At 45.3% G+C, this 6,289-nt stretch overlaps 1 non-coding gene across 1 annotated transcript; it reads left to right on the forward strand.

Annotated features, from left to right (window-relative positions):
• The first annotated feature begins 2,024 nt into the window (after positions 1–2,024).
• Positions 2,025–2,114, forward strand: trnar-ucg (transfer RNA arginine (anticodon UCG)). The gene is given in 2 exon segments: positions 2,025–2,061; positions 2,079–2,114. It is a non-coding gene; the product is annotated as a tRNA-Arg (tRNA).
• The last annotated feature ends 4,175 nt before the right edge of the window (positions 2,115–6,289 follow it).

Raw genomic sequence — 6,289 nt, forward strand, 5'->3', positions numbered from 1 at the left:
GTCTGTGGCATTCATTGCCACAGAGGGCGGTGGAGGCCGGGACGTTGAGTGTCTTTAAGACAGACGTTGATAAATTCTTGATTTCTCGAGGAATTAAGGGCTATGGAGAGAGAGCGGGTAAGTTGAGTTGAAATCAGACATGATTGAATGGTGGAGGACTCGATGGGCCGAATGGTCTTACTTCCACTCCTATGTCTTATGGTGTTATGGTGCAATCACACACACACTGATGGACAGGTAGTTGGACCAACCAACACACACACAACATCGCAGCGAATCACCAGTGAGGGCACACGCACTATAAAACAGGGCACACCACAGTTCCCGCTCATTCTACCAGGAGATAGCTCAGAGCACAGAGCTGACAGCGTGCCACTCAGACATACACCATGTGCTGAGTGCCTCACTAAGATAGTGCTAGGGCTGGGTCCACAGGTTAGCTGGTGAAGTACGAACCACAGCCAGAAGTTAATAGTTATTATTGTACAGAATAATAAAACAGAGTTGTACCATCTACACCCGTGTTGGTTCATTTGTGTATCGCAACACCCAACACGACAGTTTCTGGTTGGGAAACGTACGTACTGCTTTCTTTGGCACGCAGCCGTCCACACAATTGCTGATGAAGTCTGTGACAGTGGTGACATACTCATTTCAGTTAGTTGCTGAGTTCTTAAATATGGACCAGTCCACTGTCTCCAACAGTCACGTCAGAGCTGTTCTGCTTCCTCGGACCAGCACTGCACGACCTTCTTAGCTGGATTCTCCCGCTTAAGTTACTGCTTGTATGCCGGGAGAAGGAGCACCGTCCTATGGTCTGATTTTCCAAAGTGCGGCCACGGGATGGAACGGTAGGTGCCCTTGATTTTTGAGGAGCAGTGGTCAATCGTGTTGTCTCCCCTGGTGGGACAGGAGATGTGCTGGTGGAATTTTGGCAGTACACTCTTGAGGTTGGCCTTGTGGAAGTTTCCGGCCACGATGAATATGCTTTCAGTATGGACAGTGTTTGACTATTCACCACCCAAGGCCTCAAACAAAAGCTAAAAATCACAGCATTTTCACCTCACCCACATCAAGTTAACCAGAGACACAACAGACACGGTACAGACGAGGATGGGATATGAAGCCACGTGTACAGAGCACAATGGATTATTGTGCATCACCTTAACCACGTGGTACAGCTGCTTTACTTCAGGGCCCTTTAGTATCCCTCAATCAGACTTCTTTGAGTTTCTTTCGCACAGGTGCTGATTTACAGTGTACCGTCAAAGTGTAAATAAAAAATAAATCTCTGAGGAGAAAGGTTCAGTTATTAGAACTTGGGCTTCTGGCGCTAAGGTAGCGCGTCTGACTCCACATCAGAAGGTTGCGTCCAAATCACGTCAGACTCCCGGAGATTTTCTGCAGCTGGTTCCAGGAATTTCTCTCTGTGTTGGAATGTTTTTGAAATGACTCCGTTCAAAAGCGCAATTCAAATAATCTTTTCCGGATATTTCTGATTTACCTGCTCAGTTTATATTTTTGCAAGGTTTAATATCGGATCAAATATCACGAGACTCAAACTCGTCCTGTTAATGCAGAATGACAGTGAGTTCAGGAAGAAATGTTTACAAACAACTGCAATTTCTTTCTGCTCAATGTACACAGTTATAGTGATCTGTATTAAACAGCAGGGGCGGGAACCGCAGTCCGCAGTCTTCACCTTAACGGTGAGACTGATTTTCAGTTTGGGGGTTTCAGAGAGAGTGGATGTTATTGCGGAAACTGAAGTCACTTTTCCTGTGAATGGAGCCGGATAAAGAGCCCTGGCCGGCCTGAGAGTCCCCGAGCCTCCATGAATCTTCACAGCTCACAGAGTGAAGAGCTTTTCCACTTTGAAAATGACCATGCCCGGCAGCTGGAGCTTTCCCTTGTATTTTCTGGGATCTGGGAAACAGCGGATCACCAAACAATAGAAATGAAACACATAGAATCGCAGTATTTATTAACAAGAGATAAACATCAGCTCACGTATCATAACCAGTGGCCGCGTGGCCTAATGGATAAGGCGTCTGACTTCGGTGCATTTCAGTGATGATATCAGAAGATTGCAGGTTCGAGTCCTGCCGCGGTCGTTTTTTACAGAACTCCGGTGCAACTTGCTGACAGCCGAGTTTTCCCTCCTCAGCTCAAACTTCCACCTGTCCATCCAAACACTGTTGTGGTTTTTTGGAATGTAATTTCTTGTAACTTTGTTCATTCAATTGTCTCTCATATTTTGTTTAACCCCTAATGAATCCACAATATCTGTCTAATTTAGATAAAGTGTAGAATAAATTATTATGTATCAATCGGTTCAATACAATTCTGTGGAGGAAATTCGAATGTCCTCAGGAAGATGGATAGAGTCATAGATGTTTACAGCATGAAAACAGGCCGTTCGGCCCAGCTTGATCATGCCGTTCAGTCTCTATCACTAAGCTAGTCCCACTTGCCCGTGTTTGGCCCTCTCTTATCCACCCTGCCCATGTAACTGTCCAACTGATTTTTTAAAGATTAAATTGTACACGCCCCTGCCTCTGGCAGCCCGTCCCAGATACTCACCACCCTCAGCGTGAAGAAATTTCCTGCCTGGTCTATTTAGTATCTCTCCCCTCTCACCTTATACAAATGCCCTCTAGTTCGAGACACATCTACCTTTGGGGAAATGTGTCGACTACCTACCTTATCTATGCTCCTCATTATTTTATAGATCGCTGTAAGATCACCCGTAAGCCTCTCAAGCTACAGGGGAAAAAGTCCCGGCCTATCCAGCCTCTCCTTATAACGCAGACTATCAAGTCCTGGTAGCATCCTCGTAAATTGCTTCTGCACTCTTTCTAGGTTAACAATATCCTTCCTATAGTAGGGTGACCATAACTGAACACAGCATCCCGTGTGTGGTCTTACCAATGTCTTGTACAACTTCAACAAGACGTCCCAACTCCTGTATTCAATATTCTGACCAATAAAACCTAGCATTCTGAATGCCTTCTTCACCATTTTGTCCGACTACGACTCTATCTTCAAGGAGCTATGGACCTGTACACTCCTTGATCTTTTTGTTCTATAACTGTACCCAACTCCTTACTATTAATTGAGCGAGTCCAGCTCTGTTTGGATCAACCAAAATGTATCTCCCCACATTTATCCAAATTAAACACCATTTGCCATTCATAGGCCCACTGGCCCAAGATGTGAACAATGAGCTGAATCAACTGTTTTATGTCCAGAGGGATGAAAGATTATGTCACTGGATTGGGAATCCAGAGGCCTGAACTAAACTTTGGGACACGTAAGAAATCCCACCATTCAAATTCACCGATTTAATCGATTTACAAGGGGATTAACAGGGTGGATGCTGAGAGGTTGTTTCTTCATGTGGGAGAGTCTCGGACCAAAGGGAATGATCTCAGAGTAAGGGGCCGCCCATTCAAACCAGGGATGATGAGTAATTTCTTCTCTCAGACTATAGTGTATCTGTGGAACCATTTTTGTAACCGAATAGGGCTGTCAGGCTGGGTCAGTTAATATGTTCAAGGCTGATACAGACAGATTTTTAATCAGTAAGGAAATCAAGGATTATGGGGATGATGTGGGAAAGTGGGTTTGAGGATTATATCAGATCAGTTAAAACCTATCTGAATGGTGGAGCAGACACGATTGGCCGAATGACCTACTTCTGCTCCCACGTCTTACAGTGTAATGAGATCATCTGATGAACTTGTTTTCACGGCTGGGCGGCCGGTTCTGGAAAGGCAAAATCTGCCAGCAGTGCCCCAGATGAAGCTGGCGTCTGTTTTGGAGTTTCTGAAGCCGCAAGTTTTCATGGTGCCAAACTCCTGCCCAAAACTGGTGTCGTGATTTAAATCGATTATCAGACAGAGGATTAGGAATATTGGTATAGAGATTGGTGCAAGAAGATTCATTCCTCAGGCCTGTTGAACTCCGAATCTAACCTTCATCCTAGTTCCGTGTCGACGAGAATGGATTCAAACCCGCAGATGCAAAGCACAATGGATTAGCAGCGCATCACCTTCACCTCTCGGCCAACTCGCCATGTAACCTGACTTCACCAAACCACCTCATGGACTTTTAACATCCCCAATAACTAACGGAAGAAGGTTGTCTTTGTGAATTGGTCCAGATGTGCAGCCAGATGTGAAGTGTTGGAAATGTTGTTCCTGTCAGCAAATTACATTTCCATCATGTCAGCTCAGGGATTGTTCTGATTGGACTGATGGGAAACACTTCAACACCATGTCCAACATGTTTCTACACATTGTAAATAAAACACCGCGGAAAGACTGAAAGATACAAACAATTGATCGCATCATGATGGACATCACTCGGACGCCTCAATCATCCCGTCAATGTCGGAGTTCTGACGATTCTAATTTGTTATCCAGAGAAACCCTGCAGGACATTCGGTCTCTTGAGTCTGCACCGAACTTCGGAAAGCGCACTCGACCTGGACCCCCTCTTCCGCTTCTCCTCATAACCCCGCACTTGCTCATGACGAATCCACCCAACCTACACTGTGGGACGAAACAGGAACACACTGAAAAACCCATGCAGACACGGGGATAAAGTGTAAACTCCACACAGATAGTCACGCAAGCTGGAATCCAACTATTATGAAATGCGAACTGACAGGATGAATTGCTCTAACTCCACATGAGTTGAGTGAGTTGGAAAATGAATGGCAGATGAATGTATAATATGTATAAATGTGAGGTTATACACTTTGGGAGCAAAACCAGGAAGGCAGATTGTCATCTGAATGTCCATTAATAGGAGAGGGGAACGTGGACGAGACCTGGCGGTCCTCGTACACCTGTTGCTGAGGGTGAGCTTGCAGGTGCAGCAGGCGGGAAAGGAGGTCAATAGTATGTTGGCCTTCATCGCGAGAGGATTTCAGTGCAGGAGCAGGAATATTCTTGGTGCAATTATCCAGGGCCCTGGTGAGGCCACGTCTGGAATATCGTGTGCACATTTGGTCTCCTTCTCTGTGAAAGGATGTTCTTGCTGTAGAGGGGGCGCAGCGGAGGTACAGCAGACTGATTCCGGGGATTAAAGGTCTGACGTATGAGGAGAGACTGGGCGGTTCCGATTGTATTCGCTGGCGTTCAGAAGAATGAGGGGATCTCATAGAAACCTATCGAATTCCAAAAGGACTGGACAGAGTTGATGCAGGAAGAATGCTCCTGATGGTGGGATGTTCAGAACCAGGGGTCACGTCTGAGGATATGGGGTAGACCGTGTTGGACGGAGAAGAGTATAAATGTCTTTACGCAGAGTTTGGTCAGATTGGAATTTGCTCCCACAGCAATTTGCTGAGGGAAAACCACTATATTTTCAAGAAACAGTTTGATGAAGCACATGGGGAGAAGGCAATCAACAATACGGGAGGGGAGGCGGGGGAAGGAGGGATCAGCCAATTGGGTTGGATGATCAGCCATGATCACAATGAATGGCAGAGAAGGCACGAAGGGCCGAAGGGCCTCCTTCTGCTCCAATTGTCTATGTTTCTATGATTAGCGCAGAGCAACTTAAAGGCTGCTAGGCGGGAGGTGCCGCTGATCTTCACAGGAACAGACAGTGAGACGGAACATTGATCATAAACAGACAGTGAGAGAATACAACACAATAAACACAGGAAGCAACAATGGGAAATAACAAATCCATTCGATTGGAATGTTCAAAATCGTTTGGAATTGACAAAACACCGCCTGAAAAGGAAATTAAATTGGAATTCCCAACATTTTAGCATCTGGGAGAGAAAGGAGAAACGGAGAGAACAATGTAGGAAGGAAGAAAAGAAAGGATGGAACTGCTCCCTTGTACTTGGCTCACTGCTGGTCCACAATTTGCAGCATCTCACCGATTAGAAACAAAAGGACATAAAACTCTATCATTCGTGGATTCAATCAGATTCAGATTCATTTTGAACTCTGAAGGCTAAAGTATTTCTCACTCACTCAATATATTGACACATTTCAGAATAAATTGACCCCACAGGGTAATGTTGTGTTTCTGCTCTCTGGTTATTTGTTTTTCCTGTTACTCTTCCATTCGATGTAAATCAACAGGAAGAGGGAAAGGAGCGAGGGAGCGAATATTCTGTTTCCTTACATGATTCTCTTCTGATCTTCACTTTACAGAATATAATCAAGGTGTAAATGAGGAAATCTGTCAGCATTGAAATGTAATCTTCGACAGGAGGTCTTGTGGCGCCCGATAGCGCGTCTGAATGCCGATCCGAAGGCTG

This window comes from Scyliorhinus torazame, chromosome 24 (genome assembly GCF_047496885.1).
Source record: "Scyliorhinus torazame isolate Kashiwa2021f chromosome 24, sScyTor2.1, whole genome shotgun sequence".
NCBI lineage: Eukaryota > Metazoa > Chordata > Chondrichthyes > Carcharhiniformes > Scyliorhinidae > Scyliorhinus > Scyliorhinus torazame.